This window comes from Mastigoproctus giganteus, chromosome 1 (assembly GCF_048544385.1).
Source record: "Mastigoproctus giganteus isolate SK-2022 chromosome 1, ASM4854438v1, whole genome shotgun sequence".
Lineage (NCBI taxonomy): Eukaryota > Metazoa > Arthropoda > Arachnida > Uropygi > Thelyphonidae > Mastigoproctus > Mastigoproctus giganteus.
The window spans coordinates 122,013,099-122,035,171 of record NC_143575.1 but is presented as its reverse complement, the minus strand read 5'-3'; the positions used below and the strand labels follow the sequence as shown (position 1 = coordinate 122,035,171).

Below are 22,073 nucleotides of genomic sequence, written 5' to 3'. Positions count from 1 at the left end.
GCGGTGTATCTAAGAAATACGAAAATTCAGATGAATCGCGTAAACCACATTAGTCTACAGATTTCGAAATAAGCAGTTCAGAATCAGGTTTGCAATACGGTGCGGATGGTCAGAATAAATCTGATGAACAGTAATCCAGCGCTGTTCTTCAACAAAGTTGATGCCATCTAGTTGGAGAATTTACAACAATAAAGTCTGCTGAATATGCTAACTTTTGACTATAAAACTGCATATAAAACCTACATTTTATCGATGAAACTTTTACTTGCCTCTAATCAATAGGATAACATTTTCAATGTGTATGTGTCTATCTATTCAAAATGCATGTATTCATGATGGATGTTGTTTTAGAACGGATGTTGTTTTAGAACAACCAAGAAAATGTGATTAGAAAAACAATAATAATAAAAAATAAGTAAACTATTATTAAATAAATAAAAATGCTGAACAATAAAACTTTTGACCATGTTAGGACTAAAGAAATAACTATGTATTCAATATACTGTATATATACAGGATGATTCACTACCAGTGCGACAAACTTGCAGGAGGTGTAGGGGGCACAAAGACGAATCGGAATCACATAGCACTGCAGGGTCCGAAATGCCTTCGTCATGCGGTAGAGGACGTTGAACGGGAGGTCGCGTGAACAGCGATCCCGCTGGAAGTCAGCATTTGCGAACCGTTTCTGTTGAAGAAACCACGTAGCAAAAGTCCTCCGCAGTGGATAATCCGCAGGCTCCAATGATTGGACGCGTTGCAGATGGTATGAACTCATTTGGTTTGTTGACAGTATCCTCCATACAGTGGATTAAGAAATACCCAACCGTTGGCCTATCGCTCGAGTACTCGTACTCGGATTGCCTTCTGCAAGACGTAGGACATTCTCCTCATTGTCTGGCGTCCTCGTCGTTCGCTCTCTATTCATGGTACCTCTCGTGAAACAACCAGTCTCACGTAACCTTCCTGATACAAGCGCAGAGCGGCGCGCCCATAACAGTCCGCAGCTCCATACGCGAAGTGCATGTCGGCCAGTTCAACGTTTGAATACTCGTCCATCCTACTGCCTCGGGAACCGGTTCGCAAATGCTGACTTCCAGCGGGATCGCTGTTCACGCGACCTCCCGTTCAACGTCCTCTACCGCATGACGAAGGCATGTCGGACCCTGCAATGCTATGTGATTCCGATTCGTCTTTGTGCCCCCTACAACTCCTGCAAGTTTGTCGCACTGGTAGTGAATCACCCTGTATATATAGGGTGATTCACTGTATTAAGTCGGAGTCTGTTTTAGTTTTAGCATTAGTAGAGGCATATGATGCAAGAAAGCAACCTTGTATAACATCAGCCAAAAAACAAAATCCTTTCCCATTTCACCCATCCATTCACTCCAAATGCTTCTATAGTTCTGCCTTGAACGTATTTAAATTGTCGACCTACAACAGATAGGAGTTTGTTCCAACTATCAACCGCCCGCTGGCTAAAGGACAATTTCCGCACATCCATTCTACAATTGTTTTTCCTCAATTTGAATTTATTCCCCCTCAAGTGAGTAACCTAAGCAAGAGGAAGAATCCCATTAGCATTGAGCTTGCTCAATCCATTCAAAGCCTTCTACACCTCAATTAAATGACCTCGGAGGTGCCTGGTCTCCAGAAGCTGCAATTTGCAGAACTTAAGCCCTCCTTGGTAACACCAACCCTTTGTTCTACTCACCAATTTCGTTGCCCTTCTCTGTACTCGTTCCAGAAGCTCTACATCTTTCCAAAAACGAGGCCTCCAGACCTGTATACCGTACTCAAGGAGTGGCCTGACCATTGCCTTATGCAATTGCACAATCACACCCTTATCCCTGCTAGCAAAATTCCTGTATATCATCGACAAGACACCATGAGCTACTCTTGCAGCCTTATAGTCTTGCTAGTGTGCGAGTGACCAACCCACAAGTTTCTTTCAATATCTGGAAAGTTAAAATCCCCCATTATAAGACATTCTGATTTACTGGTTCATTATTTCTCTGCACAATTGTTCATTATACTCACCAGATTCATTAGGCCTATAACACACACTTACTCTCATTTTCCCTTTCCCAGTGCATATACCACACCAAACTGACTCAACATTGCATTGTCCACCAATCTCAATTGGATGCAATCTTTCTTCGATTTTATGTGTTTCTTAACTAACAGCATAATTCTCCTCCCTTCCTGTCCTATCTATCCTTTGTGTACACATTGTTCTCCCCAAATTCCAATTCTGCACTGCTTATATCTGTGGGACCCCATGTCTCTGATATCCCAACTATATCGGCTTTTGATGTCTTGACCAGCATTTCAAATTCATCAAATTTATTTACTATACTTCTGGCATTGGTGTACACGCAAGTAAACATACACCTATTCTTATTTTTAGTTACTCTAACACAACCCATGTATTTACTTATTGCATGATGACTTCTATCAGCCCCTGCAATCCCCAAGTAGGTCGCTTTCCAGGCTACTGCTCATTCCAACAGAAGCAGTGAAAGAATCACTTTCACCTCTATCTGTGGCTACCGTTAAACCCCCGTCAGTCTGTGAATCCCCCCATGTTTTTCGACCCACCTAACACTGCCTCAATACAAACGGAAAATATTTTTGAACCCTTTCTATTTAAGTGTGTCCCAACCCTGTAGCATATATAAAATTAAGGGTTAAGATTAATCTTTAAATAAGGTGACAGATGTAATGTTAGAAAATCATTTATTTTTATTATCATTGTGTTCACCACTTTAAATGCAAATTTATTCTATTTTTGATATATTGTGTATAATACTCTGTTTCTCTATTGGCATTTAATGCATCTGTATTTAAAATATTGTATTCCTCCTCTTTGAATTTTATATTTTTTATTTCTCCAAAACAGCCTAAGCCTAAGTTTTGGAGAAATAAAAAAATAATAAAATAAAACTTAAATTATGGCAATAATACTAAAAACTTAATGATGCGATTTGAACAGTGTGCAAATCTTCATCATGTGGATGTAAATTTAACCTTGGATACTAAGGACGCGACCACGTTGGCCAGGAATATTGGTTTGGATCCGATAAAAATATTGTAATAATTGCGATCGCTGTATGTTGATTATAGATGCTTATTGGAGGAGCAGAAGAAGGGTGAGTATCTTGGTTTATCAGAAGTTCCTTCATTGAATTCTAAAAATTTGGATAAACTCAAATTGAAACGTGTATTTGATGTATTGAACAATAATATGATGTCCTTAAATAAGCTTGAACAATTTTATAACGCTTAAATTGGTGTGCTGCGTAGGTGGAACTTATTAATAGGCTTCTTTTTTTTCTCTCCAGTCTGTTCCACTTTGGAACAGACTGGAGAGAAAAAAAAAAAAAGAAACAAAGTTGATGAGAATGTGCAAGGACATGACAGCAATATGCAACTAAAAAACATTTTTGAGAACCCAAACTTGGTTCACTCTAATGTGAACCAAGTTTGGGTTCTCAAACTTGGTTCACATTAAAGTGAACCCTTTGTTCACTCTAATTTGAACCATTAGGATTTGAGAACCAAAATTTCACATTTGGGTTCTCAAACTTGGCACTTTACCCATCCGGCTAGTCCGGTCAGCTTCAGCACAGACTGCTGAAGCCGACCGGGCTAGCCGGGTGGGTAAAGTGCCTGTTTGGCAACCCGAAGGTCACAAGTTCGAATCCCGCCTCGGGCTTGGATCAGAGTACAAAATGCAAAAAAGTTTCGGAGGTTCATTATGGCCACAGAAGCCGATGTGCCAACAACTAGCAAAAAAAAAAAAAAATTGCTGACTAGTATGAGATTTCCAACTGTGGAAGGTAAAACGTCATTGACCAAGGGTGATTGTTCAACAATGGTAGCTCCTTCAACGCCAGCAGCTAAATGAATCGACTTCAGGGGTGATGGAGTCAGGGGACATTACTACTTCCGTTTGAGCGGTAAAATGCAATTCTGGTGGTATCAGCGAGAAGATTGGTGACGTCTTTGAAAGAAGGAAAGGCATCTGGAGTAGCACATACTTCTGTATATGATGTAGAACGCCATTATGTGCGAATACGCATTTGCAAGGGGTTAGTCATGTCTACCTAGAAAACTGTTCAGTGATTTGCATCCAAATAATGGTGATTTCGAGAATCATCACAATGAAAGCTCCACGGGCAAGTTAAGAACTATTTAGGCTTTGAACGTTAAGAATACTTCAATTCCCTATAACGAGTCGTACGGTTTATGAGGATAGTGAAAATTGAAAATGGTACAAAATCTGTCAATGGTATTTATATTAGGAAAGTTTTAGTGTTGCAAACTCCGCCATCGCTGTGCAAATTAAAATTTTATAGGATAAAGGGATAGTAGTAATAATCCCCAGTATGAACTAGCGTGACTAATTAGGCTCCGATTAACCTCATTTCCTGGAAGAATTTAATTTCTAGCCGGGCGTTATTTGCTTTTAGTTTCTCTCGAGAGATGGTGATAGTGGTATTTAAAGAATTAAATCCACTTCCTTGTGGCCACTTCGCGGCTCCAAGGGTATCGCCAAGCAGACGCGATATTTGTAAGTAGGATGAAAAACTTTTTGTGGGATGAAAAACCTGAAACTTAGAATTTCTGTCCAAGCAATTAAATTGTTAAGATTAAAAAGACATGACCACCATGATAGTTGTTGACCTTTTGTAAAGCTAACACCACCAGTTTCTGAGGGATGAAAAACCTTAAAGTTAGAATTTCTCTGCTGATGTGTGTGCGCACGCATGTGTTTGTCTGTGTGCGCTGTGCGCGTGCGTGTCACTTTTTTCAAGTATGCTGTACTTTATCAGTGCCTGGGGTTACTCTTAGTAACCCCAGTCGCTGATAAAATTTTCAAAAGCAAAGTTATCAGTCATCATTATCATCATCAGCCATTTTCAATCCACTGCAGGATGAAGGCCTCTACAGCAACTTTCCAGTTCCTTCTGTTTTGAACACTGGCCATCCATTTACTACCCAAACTCATGAATTTCATCTACCCATCTCCGCCTTTGTCTTCCAGGTTTTCTTCTAGCTCCTCTTGGGTACCATTCTGTTATTTTCTTAGTCCATCTGTCATCATGTCTTCGAGCTATGTGTCCTGCCCAAGACCATTTTAGTTCTTTAGTTTTGATAAGAATGTCCTTTACTTGAGTTTGCTGCTTAATCCATGTGTTTCTCTTCTTATCTAACAGTCTGATTCCCAATATAATTCGTTCCATTCTTCGCTGTGTAGTTCTCAGATTCTTTTCCATTCTTTTGGTGAGTGCCCAAGTTTCATTTCCATAAGTCATGGTGGGGAGTATACATTGATTCATTATTTTACGTTTCAGACAAACTGGGATATTGCTCTTCAGTATGTGACTATATTTCCTGAATGCTATCCATCCAAAATTTATTCTTCTCTTGACTTCCAGCCATTTATCATTATTACAGCTAATAACTTGTCCCAGATAAGTATATGACTCCACCTTTTCAATTACTGCTCCTTCAATCATTATTTCCCTTTCTGTGGCATACTTATTCATCATTACTTTTGTTTTAGCCATATTCATCTTTAGTCCAAAATCCTTACTAACTGTGCATAACTGATTAAGATTTTCCTGTAATTCTTTGGAATCGTGGCTTATGACCACAATGTCATCTGCAAATCGTAAATGGTTTAGGTACTCTCCGTTCACACTGACTCCTTTCTGCGACCAGTCTAATCTTCTGAAAGTTTCCTCAAGGGCAGCAGTGAACCGTTTCGGAGATATTGTGTCTCCTTGTCGAACTCCTTTCTCGATTTTAAATTTCCTACTGTCTTTGTCTAGTCTAATAAAGGAGGCAGCACTCTCATATATTTTCTTCAAAATCATAATATGTGGCGTATCTATGCCTTGTCTTTCCAGTGCCCGAAACATTGCCTTATGCTTTCATACAGCATTGTCTTATGCTGTATGAAAAGGCATTTGTATTATCAAATGCCTTTTCATAATCCACAAATGCCAGGCATAATGATGTTTTATATTCATTTGCTTTCTCCACTAGCTGTGATATTAAGTGAAGCTGATATATAGTTGAGAATCCTGTCCTAAAGCCAGCTTGCTCTTTCGGTTGATTCTCATCAAGTATTCTTTCTAATCTGTTAGTAATGACCCTTGTGAACAACTTGTAGATGTTGGAAAACAAGCTAATTGGTCTATAATTTCCAATTTCTGATTTATCTCCTTTCTTATGCAGCAAAACTATGATTGCATTATTCCACTGCTTAGGCGTCACACCTTTTCTAATGCACTTTGTGAAGAGCCTTGCCAGTTTTTGTGTTATGTCTCTTCCTCACAATTTTAACAACTCTACAGTGACTTCATCTTCCCCCTGGGCTTTCTGATTCTTCATTTTCTTCAATGCATGTTCGACCTCATCAGGAAGAATATCCGGTTTGTCGTATGTGTTGCTACTTTGCAATCCATCTTCCCCAGTGCTGGCATCATTTCCTCGCTCCTTGTATAATTCTCTATAGTAGTCTTCTGCTATTTGAATTATTCCTTCTCTGCTGTTTATAGGTACACCATCACTATTTTTCAGTTTTCGTATCATTTGTCTTTCTTTATTACTGCTCATGGCTGATGATTTCAATCTTTGTTTTCCTTTAATGCTTGTTCTACTTTTCTTGTGTTAAATCTTCTTATATCCTCTCTGAGTCTCTTTCTGATGGCTTTGCATAACTCAGTATACTAAATTTTTTCCTTGTCAGTGTTTATCTTGCTCTTCGTTTTTCGCCTTCGGTTCATAATAACAAGTGTTTCTTGACTAATTTTTTCTTCTTTGGATTTCTTTTTTCCTATAGGTTTCTTGGGCTTTATGACTTTCAAAAAGTTGCAATATTCCTCGTCGATATCTTGGTCCTCAGCAGTCTGCAAAAGCTCAAACTTGTTCTTAAGTTCCAGTACATACTGCTTTTTCTCCGCTTCTGTTATCTCAAGGACCTTTGTATTATTTACTCGAGTCAGTTTTTTCCTTTACTTTCCTACATCTATATAAAGTGTACATCTTTCCATTCTGTGATCGCTTCTAACATTTACCTTATTCAGGACGGTAACATCATTTACAATATATCTTCTGTTAGTGAGGATGAAGTCGAATTCATTAGTTGTTAATCCATTTTGACTCTTCCATGTCCACTTTCTGTTCACCCTTTTCTTGAAAAAAGTGTTCATTACTGACAATGCTTGAGATTCTGCAAATTCCACAAGTCTTTCACCTCTTTCATTTCTTTCACCAATTCCAAAATTTCCTATAGTTCCCCTTTCTGCGCTGTTTTGTCTTTTTCCAACCTTAGCATTGAAGTTCCCCATAATAATAGTGTAGTGGGTTTTCTGCTCATCTAGAAGACTCTCAAATTCGGTGTACATTTCTTCAACCTCTTCATCATCATGGCTCGATGTTGGTGCATAAATCATTATAACCTTTAGCTTGTACCTCTTAAAAATCTTGAGTATTATTCTTGACACCCTTGGTGATGTACTTTTGAATTCCAAAATGTTGTTTTTTAAATCTTTATGGACCAGAAATCCAACTCCACCTTCACTCCTTTCACTGTTTCCATTGGTGTACAGCAGATTTCCACTTGATAAACTTATAAGTGATTCATTTCTTCTTCTTGTTTCAGCCAAACGGATGATATTCCAATTCACATTTTCTAATTCCTTTTCCAGCTGTAATATCCTGTCTTCACCGATGAGTGATCTTACGTTATAACAGGCCAAGTTCAGTTTCCGTGCATGACAGTCTGGTCGTACCCAGACATTCTTAGCACCCTCTGCTTCCACTCTGATCCTCTTGCTGCCGTGAGAGGGGGAGTGAAAGCTGCTGGGGACTGAGGGCCATTTGTTTTGTCGTGCTGTCAAATGCTGGAGGATTTCGTCTTTTCCTCTTCACGCTGACCAGGCGTCATGAAGAGAACCACTCTACACGTTCGTTGCCACCTAAGTGACGTAACAGGGCTTACCATCGAAAAGGTGTGCATGAGTGGATGATTAGGGAGGCAGGCCAACCGGACTTCTCCTAAATCTTCTGTAATAGAGATATTGGATCCATCAGTGTTTTAGGCTGAGTGTCTGATAACACACAGGATACCTGTTCCCCTCTAAGCCCCAAGTTATCAGTAAACACAAACTATTTACCTACTTAATAAGGCCATTGTCACTAGAACTTTTGTTTAACAACTGTGCAGTCAAAACTGGAATCAAAAACTCCCTAGGTTAGTTTCCAAATTCCAAGTTTCCAGTTTCTGAAAATTAGGTTAAGCTTTATTGAAACTCTTTAAAAGCACCTAAGCTGGTTAACCTCTTTTAGTAGTAAATTTTTCTAGTTAACTTCAGCACAAGAATACATATTTTTTCCCCACTTAGCTGAACAAAAACAAATATTTTCATGTTCAACCAGTAGGACGCAATTTCTTTTATTGTTTTTTTTCGTAATATTAACTGAATAAAATTGATATTTCTTTTTTTTTTCGTACTAATAACTGAATACAGAATAATATATATGTAATACGCTTTTTTCGTTTTATAATCTCAATAAAATCGAAATCTTAGATAAAAATACGAAACGTGATAAATTCCATTTTTCGTTTGAGTTTTCACTGAAAAATAACGCGTGCGCTTATATCGGAAACAAACACACGTGTCTATTTTTAACAGTTACCTATAGTTTTATAGTTACCTAGTATTTTTGCCACGTCGTTTGTAACTGTAGTTTGGAATATCGAGTTTATACAATTCTATTTTATTCCTTTTTTTTATGAAAACCCCAAACACGAGAGGTATTAGAAACTACAGTACTTAGCACCGTGCTTGGGTTGTGGAGGTTGAGAAGACGAGAGAAGATATTTGTTGACATTAGACTTGAACTTGAATGGGTTGAGCACGCTGAATTCTGATGGGATCCTTCCACTTGTTCAGATTACGAACCTAAGGGGTCATAAATTCAAATTAAGAAAAGACAGATGTAGAATAGATGTGCGGAAATTTGCCTTTAGCTGGCGGGTGGTTAATTGCTGGAACAAACTTCCATCTGTCGTTGTGGAAGTTGATAGGTTGAATAAATTTAAGGAGGAACTGGACAGGCATTTGGAGGGAATGGTGTGATTTTTTTTTTTTTTTTTTTGGCTGATGCTGCATAAGCTCATACACTTGCTTACTTGCATCACATGGCAATACTACTACTACTACTACTACTTCTGTAGACTGTAATTTTCAGGAAATACATGTGAAGGAAGGTTGTTCCAGAAGGTTGTTCCTGAGTGTTAAAATCAATAAATGGTTGTTCATAGGAGATGTGTTATCTCACACAGAGAAAGTTTGGGTCGAAAGGTTGTAAAATTTTGTAAATTTTGTAAAAACCGTAATTTTAAATTCCGAAAATTCATCTATCACTATGGTGATTCATAGAGCCATTACCTAGAGCTAGTGCCAGATTCCAGTCGAAAACCTGTTATTCAGAATTAAGTGTCATGATTCACAAACGAACTGCCACTATGGAACTTATGAAATTGGAAATTTAAGTGAATATTTCATTGCAGAAAGATTTGATTAGCATGAAACGAATAGGAAAACGACACTCTTTATTCCTAATGAGTGTAAAGGGTGTTAAAACTAGATCTATACACAACGTGCTAAAAACTAGTGGTTTTTTCCCCAAATATGCAACTATGATTTCTCATCTGTCAACTTTGACAAACGGCTGAATGTGAGCAGCCGTTTATCTTGACAGTTGCGAGAAGGCCGCCGTAGCCTTCTCGCAATTGACAAGGCGCACGAATGCAAACCCGAGGCGCGCGGGTGCATAAGTACACGTGCCTTGAGTGACCGGGGTTCAAGCCGTGACTGCTGAATACGGTGCTGTTTCTTGTATTCTGTCTATCTTGTGTACTCCTCTGACCGTTTCGGAGTATAAACAGAAAATTTATTTAAATGTACGATGAAGCAAAACGGATATTTTCAGCATATAATTAATTTGAAAGTAAAAAAAATTTCAGTTCAAATACATTTTTCTGTTGCTATGGTTTAAACGCATTTTTGCTATCCAGTTTCTCATGGTCAAGGTTCAGATGTGTCACTTCCGGTCAAGAATGACGAAAGTTTGCTCCCAACTTTGAACACAAATGCTGACTAGTCGATTTAAACCCAAATCGAGCACTGTGATTTGTCTGTTTGTGTTTCTTGTTTTTTTATTTGCTTAGTCCTCGGTCATAACGTTTCTAAGCTTTTCATTTGACAGCGACAACAGGCATCTCAACCCTCACCTAGCGCACTCAAAAAAAAAAAAAAAAAAAATGCCATTTTAAAAACATCAAGGGGGCTTGCTTAAATAAGTTAAAGTGAAAATTACCAGTGCTAAGTTACACGTTTTAGTTTATTTTAGCTGTTCGCACATGAATAAAATTGTATATTTAATCATTATCAAGTGTGCTTTTTGAGTCGACTTAAATTTCCAAAAACAAACCCGAGACACACATATTATGATTAAACATCTTAGTTTTGCCAAACAATTAAATTGTGTATGCAAAGCAGACATGTGCTTCTTAAGTGACCATAAAATAATATTGTTTTTCTCAACAACTTAAAAACTACCAATATTTATGCTTCAAAATCAGTGTTAACTTGACAAAGCACCATTCTGCTTCCATCCGTTTTGAGAGCTGAAAATAAAATCCGGTTTTTATATGTTCGTAATTTTTTTTTTTCAAGTGTGTTGTTGCAATGATTGTATTTTCAGAGTTTACTTAAAGTTTTCCAAAAGTATTAAGAATATAGTTAAGTAGTCAAAAAAAGTTTAGCAATTAAAAGCTTATTTTTTCTCTCAATCAGCAAATATATGTTTTTTTTTTCCCCTTAGTTTCCAAAGTTTGAAAGCCAGACTAAGTTTATTTGTCAAGCTCTTTAAAATCAGTTAAGTTGGTTAGCATCTTTAGTAGTTATTTTTAAAGTTCTTATCCTTAAAAAGAAACAACACAGGCACTGAAAAAATTTACAAAAACATAATTTATTGTTGGTAACCAGCATACAATTTCACGTTAATATAGTTTCTCACCGTTTTTCTGAGAAGAACACTTTTCAAGCTAGCACTAAGCATAAAAAAACTTAATTTCCTAACTAACAATCATAATGAAAATCCATGTACCATAGTTTTTCTGGTTTTTCTGAGAAGAACTCACATTTTCTGTCCTTTTTCAAAAAGTTGAAAGGAAACGACTTATGTTTGAGTCTATATGCTTAGCATTGATTCCAGAATTTGAAGGAAGTCATCGATGGAGGGACTTTAGTTAAAAGAACTAATTCTGAGATGTCCAATAAAAAATGCGTTTCATGCTTGCCGCTGTCACTGTACTATATTCACCTTGGAATTTCCAGTTTTGAGGGTTAAACCGTGTAGTTGCAAAGTTTCTTTCATGTGACTATGAAAGAGAAGGAGTATTTCATTCAACTTTGCCTTTAATCCTTTCCATTGATTCATGGACAGTTGTATATGTGCTTTAGAATTTTGTAGTAGCAGAACCGGCAAAATTTGTCACTTGAAGAGTCGATTGTGTTCCCAGACGTTGACAGAACATGACATTCTTTTCCCCAGCATTGGACGTGTTTTAATTTGCACTTATCATTTTTGGTTTGTAGCCGTACACTCGAAAACTGAGAATTAAGTGTCTTTACAAGCCTATTTCAGAGCAATTGTGAAATCTGAATCGCACAATCGAGCATCGAGTGACGAAATGCACACGCCACCGTATCGAAATATATCTTTCTGATTTTCAGACTGTTTAGGTCAGTCACTTCTGTTAGGGGCAACGATGTAAAGTTTTTCAATATTTTTATTTTTTTCTTGCCCTTTAACAAAAAGACGATCTATGTTGGTAGTTTTTGCACGCAACGATGCACGGATATCAGCTTGCTATAAATCACCAGCCTGCCTAGGAATTTTGTGAATGTGTTTCTCTAACCACTTATTCTGTTTTTGGATTTAAAAAGGCAATCGCCACCGTGAACAAACTGGTTGAATCACAGAAAAATATGCATATGAATTGCCAGATAGGGCAATTTATTTTATTGTTAATTTCCCCTGTTCATTTAAGCCCATTTGAATATCATAATCTCTCTACAAACAAAAACAAGCCCTCACATGTCAGCCTCTTAGGTAATGCTAATACTATAGCTGACTCAATTCCGACTGAAAGATCATGACAGAGTCAGCACTATGAAGTACTCTGGGAACTCCTATTTGTGTGAATTGAACAACAACATCACTCGTTTTATAAACAAGACACGCATGCTGATTGGTCAATTTGAAACACAAATCAAGCACTGTAATTGGTTAGTTGAACACAAATCAAGCACTGTAATTGGTTAGTTGAACACAAATCAAGCAATATAGTTTTTCAATAACAATGGACATCTCAACCCTCACCACGGTCATTAGTATTTTGTTCATTCAAAAGTTAAAAATTTACATATTTTAACCCTGTTTCACAAATTAAAGGAAGAGTCTTGGACTCTTGCTCTCTGTGGTCGGGAGGGGGGGGGGGGGTGTTATTCCCAATGTCTGTTCAGGCGGTTTCCCACTTTTGAATACAACTTTTTGTGTTTAAACTTAATAAATGTTAACTTAATGAAAACTTTCAAAATTAATGCATCTGGTAGAAAAATAACTATTCAATTTGATTATCAAAGCAAATTGAGTGTTCATTGAGTGTTCATATTGCGAATCTACTGTCTAAAACCATTATAGTCCCCATTAACAAAAGTAAAATCAACGTCTTTTCCAACTTTTTCATGACATTTTAAACTCAAACTGTTTTTCGTTATGTTCAGAAGTTTAGGTAAGATTAACTGGTAGTAATTTTTTTTTTCGACAGTAAATTGTTGACAACTGAAACAATTTCCCAATGCAGACAACCTAAGGGGTGACAGTTGAAGAAATTCAAAGTCAACTGATTACAGACTGGTGTTTACGTTGGGAGCGAATTTTCCGACGTACATTATAAAAACATCTAGCGAGCAAAAAAAAAAAAAAAAATAGTAAAATGAAAATAAATCACCATCTTGTATGCAGGTATTTTCACAAAAGTGGTTGTATTTTATGAATGAAAAACCCACACTGTGATCTTTCTTATAGGTATGTTACCAAAAAATGTAATCTCCTTATGTGATATGAAAAGTTAAAAAGTTAACTTGAATATGAAAAGCAGGAGGAAGCGTGGGTGTGGATCATCGATGGACAGACGGTGTACTCTTGCAGAGCCCAACTCGTCACTAGCATGTCTCGCTCTAACGATAGCTGCACAACATCTTGACAGTACAGTGCATTTCAGAAACTGCCCACTTCTGATTTTTGCTTCCCCCATCTTGCCCACCACATTTTGGGACTAAAGGTGGGGCCTGTGCATATTGCCACTGGCACCACCCATGGTGGTGCCCAGACACACCACAACAGAGCAATTCTAACTTTAAGGTTTTTCCTCCATCAGAAACTGGTGGTATCAGCTTTACACAAGGTTAACAAACATCATGGTGGTCATGCCTTTTCGATCTTAATACTTTAATTGCTCGGACAGAAATTCTATGTTTAAATTTTTCATCTCACAAAAACTTTATCGTCCCACTTACAAACATCACTTCAGCTTCGTTGCCCCATAGGGGCCGCATGGCAGTGGGCATCAGGCCCCCAATATGGACTATGGAAACTATTAATTTTTACCAACTAGTGGTAAAAATCATGAAACGCCCAGAATATATCTTCCTAATTAATTAAGTATGGACTGTCACATAATTAAGTTTTAAAATATTCATAAAAATTCAAAGTTTTACGGAACAATCGCTACATCCAAGGCTACATCTAACATGAAACTAACTGGGGACAAGGGGCCAGTCAGCCGAGAAGGAAAGGAAAACACCCAGCCGCTAGCACCAACAACTCAAAATCAAAACTAGACAAAAAATAAAAATTAAACTTTCTAACTACCACTAACGCCATCTATCGAGAGAAAATAGAAACGAATAACACCCAGCTAAAAATTAAATTTTTTCCATGACTGACTTCCGGGGTCAATGGTTAATTGGGCCTAATTAGTAATGCTCCTTCATATTGGGGCTTATTACTACTAGGAATGCAAGGGTAATCAGGTGATAATGGAGGTGCTTACCAGTAGAGATATTCGAGCTATTGAAATCAATATTAAATTGAAGAGTTTGGGATTTTCGATGAATAGATCTTTGAAACCGCCACCCGGTATCATTGCTCTTTATTTGGTCCAGATTTAGTAGAACGGGATTTATTGAAGGAACTATATGAGCAATATTAAATGGAGAATGTGCTAACGGAGGAGGAGTTTTCTAAGGAATGCAATGCAAAGGTTAGCAGAAGTGATCAGAGAAATTGGATATTGAATATAAGCTTCTGAATCAGGGACCTATTTGGGCGTTTTGCGCAGATTTTCTTATTTTGTCAAAGTTATAAGTTTAAGAGATACTATTTGACGAACATGTGCTACAGATGTCTCCATTATGAATATAAGGATGAACGGTGTTATGTGAAAGAAATAGTTTATTCTGATAAATTGTGCAAAAAGAGGACATTTCTACCATGAGTGTTTATGTATGAAACCGACTCGTCCTAATTGTGATGGGTCATCCGTTGATGCATTCTGTTCGCAGTAAGTGGTATCCATCATTTCAGTTTTCCCTTCAGCTGAGGAGAATTATTACTGCTCAGTGGTCTTTAATACGTACAATGGACGTCTTACTGCTCCTTACTGAGGTTCTACTGAAGTTGCGACGAGCATGATAGGACATAAAATTGATATTTTAGATCATCCCAAAGATGAACTTTGTCTAAGTCTAAAGATGCCAAATGTTCCTTGTTAGTTTAATGTCGGCGAATTCGCGTATCTGCCGTCTCGGCATTGTGCATTAGTTGATAGTGGAGCCTCATAGAGGGTGCTCTGGTAAACAAACAACGCGAAGAGCAGGGTTTTCTGTTGTGTTCCAAAAAAAAGTGCACCGTTCTCTTTTGTATCTCATTATGATGCAATACCTTAACTGCAACTGCCTATTTTCTTGCTTCTCCTTTTGATGCAATGATTACCCTGTATGTTGTCCTGTATCTGCATGTTGATGTTGTTCTGCTGCACCAATTGTGGCGAACACCCCATAGTGATATGGATTGGTTCACTCATTCTTTTCTTCATGTGGCTAAACATGTGCTACTCGTAATTCAGTGGTTCCGGCTCCATGTGTTAGGGAATTTTACAACTAACGGCAGTATGTATTATATTTAAAAAAAAAAAAAAAAAAAAACTATTTATTAGGGTTACCCAGAATGTTAATTCGACTACCCATATGTATTGTGTTTGGACATGTGTGGACATGTGTTGTGTCTTATATACGGCGGCACCTAATTCAACTCCGCAGAGTTGAATAACAGCGGCACCGTTATTCAACTCCGCCATGGTACACTCTGATGAGTTTAGCGCTCTGTGAAATGGCCAGATAAAACTTCAAGAGCTTCGCAAGGACGTCCAGACCAAAAGGACAAACTTCCAAAAGGCAAGAAGAACTTGGCCTGAGCGGGAGGTGGACGCGTTCAGAAACCTGTATAGAGAGGCGCAAAATGCTTATACCGCCCACAATAAGAAAAAATAAAAAGGAAACCTGGAGAGACTAGTAGCAAACTCTGGGAACACTGACTCCTGGGGTGTTGTGTACAAGGTTTTCACAAAAAAGCTCCCCAGAGGTGAAGTGCTTACAACCACTGTCACACCCCAAGGAGAGGAAACCTGCTCGTTGGAGGCATCAATAAACAATATGCTAGATGTCGCCTTTCATCGCCACAACGACCCACAAACGGAGAAGAACATCCAGACCTGCAGGGAAAATGATAATTACAAAACAGATAATGCAGAACCGCAATTCACTACAGATGAGCTCATCCTGGCGGCTTCACGTATTGCGGTGAAAAAATTCCCAGGTCCGAACCTCCTGGAGCCGGAAATAATCAAAAAAGTCGTAGAAAGAGAACCGGAACTCTTGCTCCAACTCTTTAACCTATGCCTCACAGTGGGAGCATACCTGCACGGTTGGAAAATGACCAACGTTTAAACTAATAAATAAGAATCAAAAATAAACCACCAGAACAGCCATCTACCTACACATCGATCACACTACTCACAGAACTAAGTAAACTTTTCGAACGACTACTGTTATCCAGAATAAATCACCATTACCAACTGGCAAACCTACCCTCACCAAACCAGTACGGATTCGAACCAGATCGATCCACAGTTGATGCACTCCAAAGTCTAATTGCCCAAGCGCAAGAATCTGAGAAAAAATATGTACTAGCTATCTCAATCGATTTTGCTGGGGCGTTCAACTCCCTGTGGTGGCGAGCGTCCTGGGCTGGCTCTGAGGCAGAGGTTCCTGGCAGCCTCTTCAATGTGCATAAAAGCTACCTCACCGACAGAGCAATTAAGATGCTCTGTCGGTGAGATAGCTTTTAAGCACATTCGAGATTTTTTTTTTTAAGAATTAGAAATAAAAATATACAGAGCAGGTACCAAGTACTGATCCCACAGGGGTCAGTACTTGGACCAACAAAGTGGAACCTCCTGGTGGACCAGTTTGTAAAGAAGGATTTGGAAGGGGTACGCTCACAAGCCTTCGCGGACGACCCCATCCTGACAACAGAAGCTAACTGTAGGGCACAACTGGAAATACTGGGAAACTGCGCTGTGCAAATTCTCCAAGACTGGGCTACACACCATTTACTACAAATCTCACCCAAGAAGACCAACTCCATACTCTTAAACTCAGTGGAACTGATGGCAGAATCGTATGAAGAGAGGAAAAACATATACAGGATGTTTCAAAAATACACGGCATAACTTCAGGAATGAGTTCCTCATATGTAGATAATAAAAATATTTTAAATCAACATAGTTCCGGAAATGCTTGGTTTCCGAGTTTTGAAGGTCTGCCTATGACACTTAACTGTTCACATTACCCTATAGTAATTGTTCAAAATGTCCACCTTCTGCCTGAATACTACTGGCAGAACATTACTCGCGCAGGGTAATCTGCTGGTGACAAGGCCTGTACCCGTTGCAGATGGTAAGGATAAAGTTGGTGTTCTCGCAACACTCTCCAAATAGTCGAACGTTGAACAGCCAGTTGCACTGCTATTCTGCGTGTGCTGATTCCAGGAGTGGCATGCACAACATCCAAAATCTCGTCTTCTACTTCAGGAGTCGTAGATCTTGGTCGTCCTCTGACGGCAGCACGAGGTGTAAAGGTCCCATGTTCACAAAGACGGCGATGGATACCTTCAAACGTTTTCCTGTCTGGACATCTTCGTTCTGGGAACTTTTCGTAGTACAAACGACGATCCTCCAGAGCATTGCCGCCCGCCAAACCGTACATAAAGTGCATATCCGCTTGATCCTGATTTGAGTACATGGTCGGAATGGAAAACCACCAGATTCTGTCAGTACCTTGTGATGAAGGAAATCACCTGCACGAGATAAGACATTCCGGTTAATAACTCGGGAACCAGCATTTCCGGAACTATATTGATATAAAATATTTTTGTCTACATATGAGAAATTCATTCCTGAAGTTATGCCGTGTATTTTTGAGACACCTTGTATAGCCAATGATGACGGGTGAAATCACAATTCGTAATGACAAGTTTTTTATAATTTTTTTTTTAAATTCTGATTTTGTTTTTTACAATAATTTAATCATGGGCATTCCTGCTACATTGGCGAAGCGTTGCTTATTCGAGGTAGTACAATATGTCAACTCACGGTGAAGGTATTCACAATATGAAATATACTTTTGTTTGTAAATTGTGTGGGTTCTCTGGTCTATTTGCCTGTTTTGCTGGACGAAAAACCCTCGTTTCTGGGGGAAAAGCCTTGCTATCTATGCCTGAGACCGACTAACTCAGCCACGGAGTGAAAAAAGCCCATTAAAGTTCCTCACGTCATCCATAGGATTCGAACCTGGGCCTTTTCCACCCGGTGTGGGGAGGACTGTGACGATACCACTCTGCTACCGTGCAGATTAAGTGTTATAATATTGTGTTATATATTATGTATTACCTAAATTATTTGTACGGTATTTTATATAGGTGGTGGAGTTGCCAGGAAAGCTGGCTGGAACGGCCAAGTTAAATAAAATAAAATTAAAATAAATATCGTATTTCTTCTGGAAGGGTTCTTGTGCGGATAGACTTTTGACTTTATTGCCTACTTTTGAATGGATGTACCTCATTCCCTGTACGAAATTATGAATTGTATCTGTAATACTGTATGTATGACATTATAAATACACGGCGGGATTGCCCGAATTTGGCATGGACCGACTGGTACAATAGTAAAAAAAAAAAACGTATTCATTCCAATGTCGCATTCCACAAACGTAAGAGAGGATAACGGTTTGACTGAGAATAAGAAAGCATAGAATAATTATTGACAATCATATGATTCCAATTAGAACGAACATTATAAGAGAAAGTGTAATAAAGAAACTGGTGGGGTAAGCCGGAAGAAAGCTGACGATGTGAAAACCCTATCAAAGACAACTGAGAATGAGAACAAGTTACTGTCATATAACAATATGAGAAAGACTAGATTAGATGCAATAAGTCCCTTGGTTCCATTGGAAAGTTCATACTAAACATAGCAGAAAGGGAAGATGAGTTGAACAGAGACTTCTCTTTTTATATATATATATTTATGTCCAAAGAAACTCTGTGGAATGTTAAAGCTGCTGTCAAATAAGTAATATAACGAGCTCAGACAAACTTTTGTTAAAAAAAGAGATTAAAGGCGGGCAAGGCTCTAAAGATGACATATAATCAGTTACATATAAAGAGGCTGGATATGAGTGTTTGAAACAACTGGAAATATAAATTACAGCACCATTGCACTCCGGAGAATCGCTTGGAATGGAGAAGTTCAAATATCTCACAAAGGTCGGCAGATACAGACCAATGAGTGACTTCGGTTATAGGGAAGATCGTAAAATCTATGGTTAATCTCGACAATAATTGTATCGTGAGTAGATCCCAGCATGGGTTCGTTAAGGGGATATCACTCCTGAGAAGTAGGCAAAATTACTATGATTACATGGTAATTTAGCGAATTAAGCAGTTCGATTCAGAAGAAGAAAATTCTCTTTTATCAGTTCGATTCAGTTAAGAATTTTTATATCTAGACTTTTATATCTTCAGTAGAGATAAAATGGTATGATGAATAAAACAAAAATTCCTTGTATATTATGAAAAATTAGCGATTGTAATGCATATTTTTAACAACTATAATTCATTTCGTGAAAGATACGCCTTGATGAGTAATACTTTAACGAAGTAATAATCAAGAAATACTGTAATATCAAAAAGTAATAATTAGGATAGCATTTTAAATTGTTGTTTGGTTGGTAAAATGGGGCGACTGCTTACATTTTTGATGTTTCTTTGGAAAAATATTTATTCAAAGCATTAGTGTGGTAAACTGGTTTTCAGAAAACATGTTACTTTCAAAAATTTTTCTCTGGTATAATAGCCAACTACGCACCGAAAAATCTATGCATGTAAGGAATTTTTTGTTGTTGTTCCATTGTAAAAATACATTTAACATGTAAGTATTCCTTATATAGATACAGATTTTCTAAACATTGTTCTGGGAGATCCTACTGATATTTAAAAAGGAAACACAACACTGATATATGATGTATAATTATGCTAATTTGCATTGTGAAGAGAATGCAGGTATGAAATGTTTTAAACTCTTGTTTAAATTTTGTTATCATACAGTTATTGTATATCGAAAAGTATCCATGCATTTGATACATTTTATGATTATAGAAGAAAGGTTCAAAATAAATAATAATTCTAAGGTCATTGTAACTTGTTACAGGTTATTTCTTCATATGTGCTTCAATGTTCTTTCACTACTTTCACTAACTGATCCCATTTGTATTTCATAGCACCCATAATTCGAATCGTAGTGATAAGGTTATCTATTAACAGTTCCGTGTTAATAGACAAGCGTGTTCCTTTTTTTTTTTTTAAATCTGCAAATACCTGATTTATTAAGAAACTCATACAGAAAACTTCGTAACAAGGAGAGGCAGATGGGACACTTTTATGAATGCCATAAACCTTAAGTTTACAAAGCGGACCACAGCGCAATCGACATAAATTCTTCCTCATATCCAAGAACTAAAGTTCTTGGATATGACCATGATGTGTAGCACGAGCGCTGTAGTATCCATAGCCATCATGTCAATGAAAGGTATTTCTTAATTTCTTGTGAAAACCAGCTGTTACAGGCAAAAAAGTAAATGATAGGTGAAAATAAGAATACGCATCCTGATCCGTATGAAAATTATAAATCCTTATATATTTTCTGTAATTCTTGATGATTCATTGAATTAAATTGCTCTACCGTTTTTGTTTTTTTTTTTTAAATGGAACACATTTCGAGGATTCTATTTAGCATATTGATTGTTTATCAGCTTCAAAATGATTATAATTCGGGTTAGGTTTTCAGATAAAAGAGTAGGATTCATTTTATAAAATAGTAACTTTTATTTAAATAACTTTAACCCTACTTGATTAAAGATGAAAACTACACATTATAAAAATTGCTATGCGTTGTGTCGAATAACATTTTATGATTTATAATAGCAGAGTTTCGTTGTTATTATGTGTTATTTATTATTACTATCACTGCTGTTGCCCAGTCCTTTCTATATGATATTTATATGTCAATAGTACTCTGCTCATGACACAAATGCATCTGGTAGAATAAAATGGAAATCTAACGGAGTTGGATATTATTCTACCATACACAAGTACAGTAGTTCTGTTCTGCTTTGATACATTTAGCACAAAACGCAAATAAACAACAGTTGTGTGGTGACAAAACATTCTAAGAGTAAATCAGGCAAAAAATCATTTAGTATTTTATAGCCACAATGTTTCTGTGGTCGATGGCCAGCAAGTTCAGAAGTTATTCTTTATTGCTGTTATTCTGGGGTGTTAATCGCTGTTTAACATTCTTGGAACATTTAACATTCTTGCTATTCACGAAGTCGATTACATTTCTTTAATTCAGGGAACATTTAACATTCTTGCACACTTGAACATTTAACACAATGTCGATTACATTTCTTTAATTCCATTAAAAACCCAAATAAATACATATCATCACACATCTATGTAAGAATTCTGCAGTTCTGAATTTATAGCAGAGCAAAAACTTCTCATTCCGATTTATTTATTTATATTATTTATTTGTATAAAAATTCTTTTACAAATAAATAATAATGTCGACTATTTTCTTGATTAAAACTAATTGTTAAAATAACTAAACTTGTTAAAATAACATTTTAGAAACTGTGCATGTCCTGAAGAAGGATTTCATCATTGAAATATTTTTATGAAAGCAGATTGTTAGTTAGATTAAACTAAGTAATAACCTGTTTTTGTATAAATATCACAAACCGAAGCCGCTAAATGTTTTGAGCCTTAACGAGATTCAAAACGGAATTTTGTCCACTAGATCTATGATTGGTCATCAGACACAAAATGGGCGAGGTTTAATGGTGGGGGAATTCACAGTGGGACACTCAGAAACAAGTGCATGTCCTGCCATCAAAACGCTTCTTCTTTAACATAATCATCTAATAGAGGTGGTCACCAGAAGATAAAGGTACTTACCCGCTGGAAGAAAAGCAGGGAACGCTATCAACCAGGTGAACATCTTATCGTCGGTAATCCACGCACCAAATAGCCACACGTCACGTCACTGACTGCGTCTGTACCTTAGTCCGTCGGTCGAACTGAGCGCCGTCTGTATAGTAAGTGGCAGCCGACGGGCGAACAAATCAATTACATAGTTAGGAGGCAGGTGAATGAAGCGACACGATAGTATGCACTAGCTTGATTCCATGCATAAGAACAGACGAAAAAAAAAAAAAAAAAAAAAAAGAAAACAGAATGAC

The 22,073-nt window shown here is 37.5% G+C and overlaps 1 protein-coding gene across 1 annotated transcript in view; it reads right to left on the bottom strand.

Moving 5' to 3' along the window:
* The window catches only part of LOC150091119 (uncharacterized), a 994,562-nt gene extending 972,721 nt beyond the window's left edge, over positions 1 to 21,841 (bottom strand). Inside the window, exon 1 of the mRNA XM_090382033.1 lies at positions 21,790 to 21,841. The gene's annotated coding sequence lies outside the window, so the exon portion shown is untranslated. The remainder of the gene's footprint in view (positions 1 to 21,789) is intronic.
* Between the last annotated feature and the right edge of the window lie 232 nt (positions 21,842 to 22,073).